This window comes from Saccopteryx bilineata, chromosome 5 (genome assembly GCF_036850765.1).
Source record: "Saccopteryx bilineata isolate mSacBil1 chromosome 5, mSacBil1_pri_phased_curated, whole genome shotgun sequence".
Lineage (NCBI taxonomy): Eukaryota > Metazoa > Chordata > Mammalia > Chiroptera > Emballonuridae > Saccopteryx > Saccopteryx bilineata.
The window spans coordinates 47,698,587-47,713,267 of record NC_089494.1 but is presented as its reverse complement, the minus strand read 5'-3'; the positions used below and the strand labels follow the sequence as shown (position 1 = coordinate 47,713,267).

Below are 14,681 nucleotides of genomic sequence, written 5' to 3'. Positions count from 1 at the left end.
TTCTGGGCATTTTATAAAATGAATAGTGAAGGAATTAATAAAGTTGTGATGCCTGACTAATTTGCTTTCCAGATACAGTAAAAGATATTTAGATGTTATATTTGTAAGAATAATAGAAGAAATACTTTCTAAGAAACTTTTGTTAAAGTATGCAAAGTATCTGGAAATCTTAATTTGGTATCTAGGTATATTCTGAGATACTTTGGGGAAAATAGGGTAGACCAGACAGCCTTGAGGTCTGAATCCCCTCCTTACTACTTAAATGACTATAGACAAGTTTTGCAATGTCTCTGTTTTCTTGTGTGTAAAGTAGCACAATAATAGTACCTACTTGATAGCATTGTGGTGAGAATTATTGAAGATACTACTTATAAAATATATGAAACAGTGCTTAGCTTATAGTAAAATTTAGTAGTTGTCAGCTGTTCAAAATCATATAATACAGCTGAATTAAAATTGTTTTCATGTGCTTTGTTAATTAAATGATAGGATTATATAATTTATTAATTTTTTTAAATTATTATTACAACTGAGCTATCCCGCCAGGGCAAAGCTGCTTGTCTTTCAGTGTTGTAGCAAGGGAGAAGTTATCAAGGAAACAAAATCTATAGATGGGTAAACAATTTCAAGGGACTGAAAATCTGAGTGCCCTATAAAGAAAACAACAAAAACCCAAACCAAAGCTATCAACTCTGCATAGCTTTAACTCTTAAAACTGTTTGTATTTAATCTCTACTGGATTTGTATCATGCTCTTAGAGGGAAGACATACCAGGGAAATAAGAATTAGAAAGTACCCAGAGAGATGGGATACTTTAGCAGTAGCTAAAGTAGGGGCCTGCCCTGCCCTGACTTGCACAGTGGTTAGCCAGACGTCTTCAAGCTGGACATAGGCTTCCAGATCCCACAAGCTGCACTACCCGTGTTGCAGTGGCATGATTTAAATGTTTATTTTACCTCCTGATTCTGGAAGAAGACTCTGAATGTTCAACATCTTATCTAAAGCCATAGACATCATATTGTAGGTATCAAATGGGTACTCCCTATGGCATTTTAATCAACATTAATCAAAATGGCTACCATTTCACCATAAGAAAAGTTTTTAATGCTTGCAACTTTTTTTTCCTTTTGGCTTTTCCAAGTGAGAGGAGGGGAGATAGAGAGACAGACTCCTGCATGCTCCCCAACTGGGACCTACCCAGCAACCCCATCTGGGGCTGATGCTCTGCCCATCTGGGACCATGCTAGCAACCAAGCTATTTTTAGCATCTGAGGCAGAGGCTCCATGGAGCCATCCTCAGTGCCCAGGCCCAGTGCACTCGAACCAATCAAGCCATGGCTGCAGGAAGGGAAGAGAGAGAGAGAGAGAGAGAGAACGAACGTGGAGGAGAGGAGGGTTGGAGAAGCAGATGGTTGCTTCTCCTGTGTGCCCTGACTTGGAATTGAACCTGGGACATTCATACTTCAGGCTGATGCTCTACCACTGAGCTAACAGGCCAGGGCTAACTGGCAACTCTTAGAACAGTATTTTATCAGTTTATATTATAAATTTAGATTATAAGTCTGGATACTATATTTAGAAAGTCTCTCTTGTTAAAAATAATTTTATATAATAGCTTAAACTAAAAATTATATGAAGTTTTAATTTCAGTTGTAGCTGAGAATATCGGAGTTGCCCTGGCCAGGTAGTTCAGTTGATTAGAGTTTTGTCTCAATACGTCAAGGTTGCAAGTTTGATCCTCAGTCAGGGCACATGCAGAAATCAATAAATGAGCGCATGAATAAGTGGAACAACAGAGAGCTGTTTCTCTCTCTATATATATGTCAGTAAATAAAATTAATTTTTAAATACATATGTGTGTCAAAGTAACAATTTCAATCACATTTCTTTATTATTCTCAGGAAGGAAAGTCAAGTGCACATGTTTTCTTTTTTTTTTTCCCCAAAACTTAATTCTAGTCTAAAAATTGACTTAGGCATTTTATTTTCTCTCCTAGTGTCCACGGCCAGTTTCTGGTATCTCCCCTCTTTTTCTGGTTCTTCCTTGGCCTTTATTACCTGTGGCCTATACCATTGTATACACCGTTAGCCGATCTTCCTGTCTTGTAAACTCTCCCAAATTATTCTGGTCTCTGCCGCCAGATTAATATTAAAACACATTTTCTTTGATTAATATCAATATCAATAATTGTCACAGTGTGTTTTCTACTCTAAATTTAATTTGGAAAGCTGGCTCCTCCATAAAGCCAGCCAAGACTGATTTCGGCCTTCATTGAACTTTTGGCTCATTCCTGTCTCACAGGCACAAGGCAGTTATCCATGACCATGTTGCGTCATAGCGATTTGTATGTATACCATCCCTTTTGGTCATCAGCACATCAGCACATAACTGAGCTGGTGTCCGGTAAAATAGAAACTTCGTGCTTGTTCGATCATAAGCAGTGGATACTTCTACACTGGAGCATCCCAGGTTGGCAGATGTTCCCCATGTTGCCTGCTAGGATGTAGACAGATTCTATTTTTTTTTTGTCTTTTTCTTTTCATTTATTCATTTTAGAGAGAGAGAAAGGGGGGAGGAGCAGGAAGCACCAACTCCCATATGTGCCTTGACCGGACAAGTGCAGGGTTTCGAACCGGCGACCTCAGCGTCCCAGGTCGAGGCTTCATCCACTGTACCACCACAGGTCAGGCAACAGATTCTACAAAAATATTCTGTACCTTTCTACCTAAACATCAATTGATATCTTATAATGTATTTCTTTCTTTTAAGAGCTTTGTCTAATAAAGGGTGGATTTTGAATTACACTATTGTAAAAATTTTAAGGAATTCTGACTGATTAAATCACCTGCTATTTTTAAAGTCAGTATAACTAACTTCCCATTGTCAAAGAGGGCAGGGTTTCCACTCCATTCAGGACAGAACTTTGAATCTTTTAATAGTTGAGGATCCCAGGGTCTATATTGTTTATTATTTTGGTTGGTGCGTAAACCTAGAGGTCGATTCCATTCCTTGTGTCAGTTCCAGTTTCCCTCCTCAGGCTGCTGACTCTGGGTACCATCTATGAAGGTCTCAATGAATGAAAATTAAAAAACAAAACGCAACGACAAAAAAATCACACATACACAAACCAATTGAATTAAGAATTGTTGAAAAGGCATTAAAATCAGACAGGTTCAAAGCACTTCTTTCTTTGTGAATTAGAGACATTAACGTGAAGGGTGGGGATGCATTGTGAGTTGCCAAAGCGAGGGCTATGTTTATCCACTCTTCTAAATATATGATTGCATATCAAATGCTGTAGTAATCATTAACTTTGATAAAAATAAATATAACATTTGGAAAAAAAAGATTAGCAATAAAAAGGGCATGTTCTAAGCCTCTGCATACCTCTTTTAACTTCTTATTATACTTTGGATTTGTATGAGGATATATTAGCGTCTAGTACCATTTCTGAATAGAAGTCTCTTATTGTTAGGACATTTAGGTTGGTATTGTTTGGCATTACCAAAGATATTTTCATTTCATTTTCTTCCATTTTTTTTCGTGTGACAGAGGCAGAGAGAAGGACAGATAGGGACAGACAGACCGGAAGGGAGAGAGATGAGAAGCATTAATTCTTCTTGCAGCACCTTAGTTGTTCATTGATTGATTGCTTTCTCATGCCTTGACTTGAGGGGGGTATAGCAGACTGAGTGACCCCTTACTCAAGCTAGTGACCTTGGGCTCAAGCTGGTGAACCTTGCTCAAACCAGATGAGCCCACGCTCAAGCTGGTTGGTTACCTTGGGGTTCCGAACCTGGGTCACCCATGTCCCAGTCCGACGCTCTATCCACTGCACCACCGCCTGCCTAGTCAGGCCTTTTCTTTTATTTTTTTCCAGTCTAAAGTATAACAAATCTTGGCAGTTGAAACAAGTTTCTCAACTTGCTATTGAATCTTATACATGGATGAGAAAAGACAGTAAAACAAAACTGAACATGTCAGGTAATTTTAAGATTTAACTTCTGCCTGCATTGCAAAGAATGGTCATTTAAGATCTTTAAACTTGCTGGTGAGTAGAGATTTACCTGTAATAAATCTGTATATCCTTCAGCTATTCTCCCACCCTTCCCTATCCATGAGTCCATCCGAAGGAGTAATTTAATGTCTGATATTCACTTTTTCATGTTTGGTTTTAAATGTAGTCTAGGCATGAGAACCACCTCTTTGTAGGAGCTTCTATAAAGTTTTGGGGGTTTTTTTCTTTGAAAAAAATGAAATACTTTTTGTATCTACATTTGTATGTGTTTTGGTAAATAGGTGCTGTTCTGCGATTGTGAAGGAACCACCTTGTTGGTCAAATAAGTTTGTAAATATAATATATATGTTTGTTCGCTTATAGTTTGCATTGAGTGTGGGGGACAGGCTGTAAGCAGGCAGGGTCGTTATACTCTAAGGCTTAGTTTTTAAGACTAAGCCTTTCCCACCCTAAGTGACTTTGTGTCAGAGACTTCCTTGTTTGTAGATTGGATTAAAGGTTTTGATTTCTGCACTATAAAGTGGGGCAGACCGGGAGCTTGCTCTCTTGGTCCCTGAAATTAGCATTAGAGAGGAGAGCAGAGAAAGGCCATGTGGAGGAGGCCAGGAGAAGCAGCCAAGATGGTGGAGTGCTGAGTGAGAAGCCAGTTAGTGCAGAGTTTGTGCAGGGAGCTGGAAGGAGATGGGGAACAGAGGTGAATAAGTCTGGTGAGCTAGAAACCTTTGATTCTAGGAAACTCGGATAAGTCAGTAGCTTTGTGAGCACTGAAAAAGTGAGTTTTGGATCCCAGTGTGTGTTTTTACTTGCCTGCTGGGTGCAAGGTAGGATTAAAGATGATGGCCCACCAGTTATTGACTCTGTTGTTTCATTACCGTCTGTCTGAATCAGATGCGAACCTGCATGGGCCAGGTGGCTGTGATGGTGGCTGCAGCTACTGGCTTACACACCTAAAGACAAAAGACAGTACGCTGAGGGTGGAGAACAGAAAAAAGGAAGGCACTGTGGTATTTGATGATAGCTGTATGTTGTATATACCAGCCTGGGAATTATTTGACTGCTGAATTTTGTTATGTGAAATAAGCCCCTATGATGCCAGCCCAGTACCATTTCTCTATTCAGTCTCTTATTTTTAGGACATTTAGGTTGGTATTGTTTGGCATTACCTAGGATATTTTCATTTCATTTTCTTCTATTTTTTTGTGTGTGACAGAGACAGAGAGAGGGACAGATAGAGACAGACAGATTGGAAGGGAGAGAGATGAGAAGCATCAATTCTTCTTGCAGCACCTTAGTTGTTCATTGATTGATTGTTTTTTCATGCCTTGACTGGGGTAGCGAGTGGGGCTACAGCAGACTGAGTGACCCCTTGTTCAAGCTAGTGACCTTGGGCTCAAGGTGGTGAACCTTGCTCAGACCAGATGAGCCCGCGGTTAGTCACTGATTCTTGCATTCCCAAAAGCATCCAAAGTAAGACTGACTGAGACTACATTTGGCTACTATTCTAAGATGGCAGGATATAATTGTACAGAGGACACAGCACTTCTAACTTCCTAGATCCTGAATTCAGCCCTGCCAACTGCATGTCTGTGTTGGGATACTGCTGTTCTGACTGGGTGTAGGTTACTTGTCTGTGCTTCCCTGCCACAGTAGCTTGTCTGATCTAAATCTCTTCAGTGGTATTTCTTGCTGTGTCCTAAGGATTCTCTCATCTCACTCCAGGGGACCTTTGGGTTACGAAAGTCTCTACATATGGTGTTCCGAGTTTATGATGCTAACTCTCATAAAAACTTAAAAAAATTGAGACATTAGAGTTTTGACTTACTCCATTAACATTGTACTTATGGTACGTGGACAAACTAGTCTGGTTGAGTGCAGCCAAAGAATACACAGTATTCTTTTTCTGTGGCTCAGTTGTGTTTTTATATTCTAGATTATGATTTTACAACTGTGTTAGGATAGGTAAGTGACAGGCTAGGGTGTGTTTTGACTTACACCAAAATTCGAGTTATGGCACTATTGTAGGAGCAGAACTGTCATAACCTGACGACCTCCTGTGCATGATAACCAGACAAGATGTTAAATTTCAATTTACATACTAATAACTCTTATTCAAACTTGTATAAATGTACTTGTACTTAATGTATTGGTGTATTTTGATAGATGTTTAGTGGATTTGGGATTAAGAGTTGCTATGGCACTTTTATTTTATTCAGTGATATTTTAGGAGAAATTTGCTTTATGGTATTGCATCCAAGCTAAGAATCAGCCCAATTTGATGGGAAGTTCACATATATTCATTAGAGTCACATCTGATTCTGCCACTTCATTGACACACAGATTTTGGTAAATTGTTCTGTTACCTTAGTCTAGATCTGGTCATATTGACTTGCTGGCACTCTGAGAATATTATTTTGAGATGTAAATGAGCCCTGGCTGGGTAGCTCAGTTGGTTAGAGCATTGTCTCAATACACAAAAATTGTGTGTTCAATCCCTAGTCAGGGCACATATAAGAATCATCCAATAGATTCTTAAATAAATGGAACAACAAATCGATGTTTCTCTCTCTCAAATCAATAAATTAAAAAAAAAAGTAAATGCAATGCTATATTTAAAACATTGCCAGGCACACACTAGCTGTCAAATATATGACATGAACTCTTCAGAGCTCCCTGAAAATGAGACTGAGGCAAAAAACTCTACTCTATTGACCTGATCTTATTTATTCTATACCCATGGACTGTATGACTCTCTAAATGAGACACATTACTATGGATCTCTCTTACTATGGATCATGAGAAGTCCTTTGGGAGAAAGACTTTATATTTATTTCTTCCAGGGTAAAAATAAATATCACTGATGCTACTCTAAGAATATAGAGTTCATGCTGGTCAAAGCAAAAACATCCACCTAGGCTGAACTCATAATTTGAAACATCAGTGCATGTAGTCTGTATCAGGTCCAGAAATGAAAAGTAAAGTGAGAGAGATATGGTTTGGATTCTGGGGTATTTGATCTCTTATAGTGATAAAAGAAAACATTTTATGCATCTTAGAAGATCTGTGATAAAAAATTTGGTTAAAGGACAGCATTTCTGAAAGTAACATTGTTAGTTATAACTTATTTAGTCTCAAGAAATATTTATATAACAATTTAACCAACACTATTACAATCAATCAGGACACATTCTTTTTTTACTTTGCAGCCCCAGATTTAGTTTAATTTTGTGTGTGTGTGTGTGTGTGACAGAGACAGAGAGAGACACAGAGAGGGACATACAGATGGTAAGGGAGAGATGAAGCATCAAGTCTTCATTGGAGCACCTTTAGTTGTTTATTGATTGCTTTATCATATGTGCCTTGACCCGGGGGCTACAGCAGATTGAGTGACCCCTTGCTTAAGTCAGCGACCTGAGCTCAAGCTGGTGAACCTGCTCAAACCAGATGAGCCTGCATTCAAACTGGCGACCTCGAGGTTTTGAACCTGGGTCCTTTGCATCCCAGTCCAACGCTCTATCCACTGCGCCACTGCCTTGTTAGGCTTAGTAGTTTAGCTTTACTACACTATTCAAAGCACTGTTTCCCACATCACTGGAAAAAGAAAAAGAAAAAGAAAAAGGGAAAAAGAAAAGCAACAAAAAATTTACTTAGCAAATTTATCTTCCTTTGGGAACACTTGATGTGTTTGTACAATATTTGTATCATATACGAATATAGTGTAAAAATCTCTTGAACTTGCTATTAGAAGACTTAGTGTTAATATCTATATTTACTGTGTCTCTTACTAACTCTCTGATCCTGGGAATATTTATTTATAACCCACGTGGACCTCTGTATCCCCATCTATAAATTACCTGCTTCAGAGAATGGCTATCCTAAATGAGGATATTTGTGAAAGCATCTTGATATACAGAGCCTGACACAAAACACTTGCACTGTATGTGTTTGTTGAATTACAGATCGTTCTTAAATTGTGTTTGGCTGCTCTCACCCATTTTTGCCTGGGCTTGCAGAGAATCAGAACATTTATCTTGCAAAAATATGTTAGTCTTGTAGTAATTCCACTTTTCATTTGTCTTATGTAGTAAGCTATTCTCAGGCGTAAGAAATTTGTTTCACTATTTTTCCTTCTACCTTCATCTATAACTTTTCTTTGTATTCCTCTCCTCTCCAGTTGAATATCTCTGTTTGACTCTCATCTTTGATCTACCTACCTTCCCAATAGGTCTATGTATTTTTCTAACTAAAAATCTGTAGAGTGAGTACTAAGTGGATGCTAGTAACAGTGTTATAAAATTGAACATATAACAGATTCAGGATACAGATGGCATGAGCATTGTGAGGTCATTGATTCCTCAGATTGTTGGGTACGGAATAAGGTATGCAGCACAACAATAAAGCTAGAAAATTAAAATGGATATTTCTGCTATAAATTTTCCAAATAAGAATACATTTATGCTAATGTGAGTTTTACAGAGCAATTCCCATTGCTATGCAAGGATTTCGAGTCTTGGAATCATGCCTGGAAATAATGCATTGGAAGAGTTAGAGAATGATCAAAATGAATTTTTGCCATATAATGGCAAATTTGTGAGAAATTGGTTTTGTGTGAACTTTAGCATTAGTTCAATTGGCCTCTATTGAGTTTGTTCATTTTATTATTCATTCAGATATTTAGAAAATTGTTCTTGTCACTGATTTTCTTTCCTTTTCTTTATCTAACTGTATACATCTAGGTTTCAGCTAATTAAATTTCTATAAGTCTAACCAATGTTTCAATATGTATGCCTTATCTATTAATACAGTTAGTGCTCAACTTACGACCACGATTGGTTCCCACAGACCAGTCGTAACATGATTTGGTCGTAAGTTGAGTAGGCTATATGTACAGTACTGTGAAATGATGTTATAAAAATCTTTAAGTCATATTTTATCATAATTTTCTTTCATTATTGTTATATATCATAATTTTCTTTGTTCATTTTATGCCATTTGTTTCATCTCTACACCATTTTGTTATTTTTACATTCATCAGGTTTAAATAAAACACCGCATTACCAGTACAACTGGTTTAATATTTGCAAAGACAATTTCCTCTTGGTAGACATCTTGGGAGGGGTTTGATGAAAAATATCCAAGACACAAAACACAAATTGCTGTACCGAGTCTGGGATAACAGTTGAAATGGTGCACGCAGAGATGGTAGTGCTGCTGGAAGCTGGTCCACACTGTCGTACGCCCAGCTGGGCATCGCTTGTGCTGCCAGATGTGGAGCAGTCATGGCTAGCGATTGTGGTCGTAAAGTCAAATGGTCGTAAGTTGCATAGGTCGTAAGTCGATCAATATTTGTACATACAAATTGATGGTTACCCCAAATAATATTAATTTATATTCATGATACAAAGAAAATACCAAACAAAATTAAGAAATATATTTTAGTGATATTGCAGTGCATTTCTGGCATTATACCAGGAGGGTTTAAAATTTACAGAATATGACAAAAATAATTCTAGTTTGAATAGAGAAAGTAGGAACTTTCAGATTCACATTTCTTTTTTGTTTGCTGTTCTTATCTTAATGTTTAAATATTTACCAGTAACTGTTTATTGGTTTATGATTAATAATATTGAAGGATTAAACATGTATCATATAATTAAGTTATACACACTCAGAGTTATATTTTTGAATCATTTGTAGTCAGTGTTTTGAATTAGAGGAATAACAGTAACCTGGAATAGCTATTTGGAGGAAACTGGCTGCACAGATTACTCTTTTGGTATTAACAAAGGAGTGGTTTTATAATCATTATATAAACATAAAATACTATATATGTATATAGATATAAAATTATACTTTTTTCCTCAAGTGTTAAAATTAGTGTGTCCTGTAGACTAAGATGAATTACCAACATTTTCTTTAACTCTCCAATTTGGAATGTTTTACTTGTGAAAGAAATAGAAGATAATAGGACATGAGATTTATTTTCTAAGCCAAAAATATTTTCTGGTTAATAGATACCATATTTCCCCATGTAGAAGATGCACCCTTTTCCAAAATATTTGGGGTCTAAAAACTGGGTGTGTCTTATACAGTGGTTGTAGATTTTTTTTACCTGCATTTCCCGCTTTAAGAGTTGTATGAACTTTATGATGTATAAAACATAAGTTCAATAACTCTATGTAAATACTTTTTTTAAAAAAAAATTTCGGGCCCTAAAATTAAGGTGCATCTTATACATGCATGCATCTTTTACATGGGGAAATACGGTATATGTGGACTTACTGAGCTTTCATAAGGAATTGCTCGATTTTCTAAACCAGGAGATTCAGCAGAGCAAGGGTAGGCTTCCCCCATGTTTGAGGAGCCTCCACTTTGCATTTAACAGGTTTTCAATTCAGTGTAAACACCATCTGTCTCACAGCTGAAAATCATCTTCCCCCTCAATTCCTGATATTTCACAAGCAAGTAAGAGGTTTTACTTTTACCTTGTAGGAAATACCTGTAAGTAACTATACATCCATTAAAACTTCAAAACTTTGTGGCTTTAGTTCAAAACAAAGCAGCCCTGGTATCGAAAGTGTTAACTTTGTATAAATATTTTAATTGATTTCTCAATTTGAATTGTTTACAGAGCTAGTTTTCAACTGAATTTTTCTAACAATCTATAATCTTAAAAACATGATGTGCTTGACCAGGTGGTGGCGCAGTGGATAGGGCGTCGGACTGGGATACAGAGGACCCAGGTTCGAGACCCCGAGGTTGCCAGCTTGAGGGCAGGCTCATCTGGTTTGAGCAAAAAGCCCACCAGCTTGGACCCAAGGTCTCTGGCTCGAGCAAGGGGTTACTTGGTCTGCTGAAGGTCCGTGGTCAAGTACATATGAGAAAGCAATCAATGAACAACAAAGGTGTTGCAACGCGCAATGAAAAACTAATGATTGATGCTTCTCATCTCTTTCCGTTCCTGTCTGTCTGCCCTCGTCTATCCCTCTCTCTGACTCACTCTCTGTCTCTGTAAAAAAAAACAAACACAAAACATGATGTATTTCAGAGGAAAGACACATTGCTGTTTTACTTTACCTGAACATTGGCACAGGTAGTGATCAAAGACATTCACAACACTTGAGTCATTTTTGTTGGACTGCTGAGTGAGCACATTTGTGAGACGTTAGAGGAGTGAGTCGGCTGCACAGTATCACATGGTTTGTGTTATGAGAACTGAATGGTAACAGGAAAAAAAGCATTGGGAAACATGATAAAATTCCAGATTTGTTTCTCTTTAAAAGAAAGTTTTGATTTCACTTCCACCAAGACAAGACTTCTTGATAATAATGCCTATATTGTATTTTTATCATTAAATTATGATTAGCTCTTATTCTTTAAGATGAGTTAAGTGGATAGTTTTCCAGCACTTAAAATGTGTTTACACTTTTCCAATATTCTCATAATTTAAAAAAATGAAAACTTTAATATGGGCTTCTTTTCATTATTACTTTAAATACTAACAACATATTTGAAAGCACAATATTTGTAAAGTGCTTTTGTTCTGCACTTTTAAAGAAGGTCACTGGGAAATTGGCACCTTATCTGTCTTCTCAGTTTACTCTGTTTTTTGCCCTGTTTCCTAAGGTGTACTAGGAGAAAAAAGAATGAATTTTAAATTGCATCAATGCAATTCAAATACATAGAATCACTAGGTTTCTAGGCATGTAGAAATGTATCTGTCATAACATAGATAATTAAAGTTTCAATGTACAGCAATGATAGATGGACCTTAATTTTTGATAGTAAATATTATGTTTACAATTCAATCTTTTTCTAATGGATAAAATAAAATTTTAAAATGAGTATATATATATATTTATATCATTAAAAGTATACACATTCTAGTATTTATTATTTTCTAATAGATACGCTTAGCTTTCTTAATAAAAAAAAAAGGCAAGGGACCAATCAGTCTTGTTATTCCCAGACACTTATTTCTTCCCCACCTGACTGTCACTAAATCTGAAGCTTACGCTTTTGTGACTCCTCTTTTTATATGTCAAGAATAATGAAAGAAAAGCAGCACCAGATCCTGAAGCAGAGAAATCACAGAAGGAAGAGGCGTCTCACCTCCAGGTCACTGGCCTGAAAGTAGAGCCAGCCTAGCAGGATTGTGCCTGACAGCAGTTTTATGAGCTGAAAATGCAAAATAGAAGATGATTCCTGTCTCCCTGTTAGATATTAAAAATGCCAAAGATTATAAGGAGACTGTTTTCCCCAACATATTTATAAACTTTTCAAACCCACGTTACTTAAAAAAGATATTTCTCACTTAATTTTCTGCAGTTCTCACTAACCAAGATTTTATAGAGCGCCATGTATTTTCTATTAAGAATGTAATAACTAATACTGTTAACGTGTTTTTCAAAACAACAAATGTTAGGTCCCCTGACCCCCCCCCCCCACTGCTGACATTGGGCATGTGTTCTCATTCACCAGGTGAGCATCATTAGTCCAAAGGAATCCACATTTTTGTATTATTTTAGTTTTTATAGATAAAACATTAATATTTTATTAATATAATGTGGCATTTCAAAAGCAATAAAGAAATCTTTAAGAGTATTATAAATGACAGAATTAACTGGTAACTCAATGGAAATATCAGATATACCTTGTGCAAGATTGCCTGTGAAACAGGGAAGTTGAACTGCTTTTCTTTTCAAGATAAATTGTTCAATTATGTGTTTTCATTTATTTATTATAACAAATATGTGTTTATGGGTTAAAATGAGACAATTCACAAAATATTGCCGATTCTTTTAATTCAGTATGTGAGAACACATATACAAGACATTAATAAAATGGGAGCAATTCAGGAATATTGATATATTTAGAAATGTAAATGCTTATAAATATTAAAGTTTGTGCACTATAAAATTATTTCAGCTTAAAAATTATTAGTCTAGATTAGTTTTTGCTACTTTTAACCCATCTAGGAAAATTTTGCAAGAATATATTTATATCATTCCATCTGTGCTTTTATAGGAATTAGTACCCGTTAACAGTGATACTGCATCAAAATGTTACTGGCGACTGGACCTGGTTTCCACAACCTCACTACAGTACTTGAGTTCTGGCTGAGAAAGAATTCTGAGGCAAGACTCAAATAACAAGCAAAAGTTTATTTAGAGAGTCACAGAGGTAGGAAAGGTGAGCCAGCTGGGCTGCATGGGCTCAGGAAACAAGTTAGAGAGGCAAAAAAAGGATCTTCGGAACTTAGAAAAAAGGGAGGCAAAGGTGATGCCCTTGGGGGAAGAAGAATGAGGAAAGATGTGGGCATGTTCCTAAGATATAGAAAAAGCACAGGCTGAGTCCTTTATCTTGAGGGTTTTTATCTTCAGGTCTCAGGAGGGATTTCAATAGAATATTCATCAAATTTCCATGTGTGTCCCCCTCAGGGTCGTGGTCTCTGCATTGGTTGGCACCAGGGCAGGGAATCATTAGTCATCACAGCCGATCCTGATGTTAGTCATGGTGCCACTCCACTTCTAGGCCTGGAGCTGGAACACAACTGAGGCCTAAATGTTATCTCTCAGGCTTAATGCTTAAGGGAGTGGTTGTCAGGGGAGGAAAAGTCAGAATGTAAAGCCAGTAGCTATGGCCACCATCACAGCCGACTGGCTCGTGCAGGTTTGCATTTGATTCGGACAGACGGTAATAAAACAACGGAGCCAAGAACTGGTGGGCCATACCTTTAATCCTAGCTTACACCCGGCAGGCAAGAAATACACACAGTGGGAAAACACTTCCCTTTCCATTCAGGGCTCCTAAAGCCACTGACTTACCCGAGTTTCCTAGAATCAAATGTTTCTACCTCACTAGCCTTATTCACCTCTGTTTCCATCTCCTTCTCTCTGCACAGACTGCACAAACTGGCTTCTCCTTCAGCATTCTGCCCTCTTGGCTGCTTCTCTCCTCCACATGACCTTTCTCTGCTCTCCCCAAGCACGGGCTCCTCTGCCCCATTTTATAGTGTAGAAATCAAACCTTTATCCAATATACAAACAAGGAAGTCTCTGACACAAAGTCACTTATCTGAGGCATAATGGGATTCCTCATGAGAGTGCACCACCCCAGGAATGCAACAGTCAAGGGTGTAGGGAGAAGCTTAGTTTTGAAGAGATCTTATTACTAAAAGGGTGGGAAAGGCTTAGTCTTAAAACTAAGCCTTAGGCTATAACAACCCTGCCTGCTTACAGCGTGTCCCCCACACCCAGTGCACAACTATAAGCAAGCAAACATATATATCATATTTACAAACTTATTCGACCAACACAGGGGAAGACCCAAACTACATGAGCAATAATATGAAAGTTCAGGGGGTCTAAACCACATGACCAGTGATATGCTAGGGGAGGAAAGATCATCCTGGGGGTGAGGTCCCACCCTGCAATTGTCCCATGCTAAGAAACCAGGGCTTTCTGCTGTGGGTGATTTTCCATACTTGGTCTATCACCCTTGCTCTGCTTGTCCCAGTCTAACTGCCTACTATAGTATCTACATGGATCACAAATCTAGAGTACTAGAACCTTTGAGGCTTACTTTTCCTTCGCAAAGGCTAACTAATAACAATTATTGACATATTCTAGGACACAGAACTATGGCTATATATGCTGTAGATTGT

At 37.5% G+C, this 14,681-nt stretch overlaps 1 protein-coding gene across 7 annotated transcripts in view; it reads left to right on the top strand.

Annotated features, from left to right (window-relative positions):
* The window catches only part of GULP1 (GULP PTB domain containing engulfment adaptor 1), a 269,578-nt gene that overhangs the window by 128,959 nt on the left and 125,938 nt on the right, over nucleotides 1-14,681 (top strand). The window lies entirely within an intron of this gene.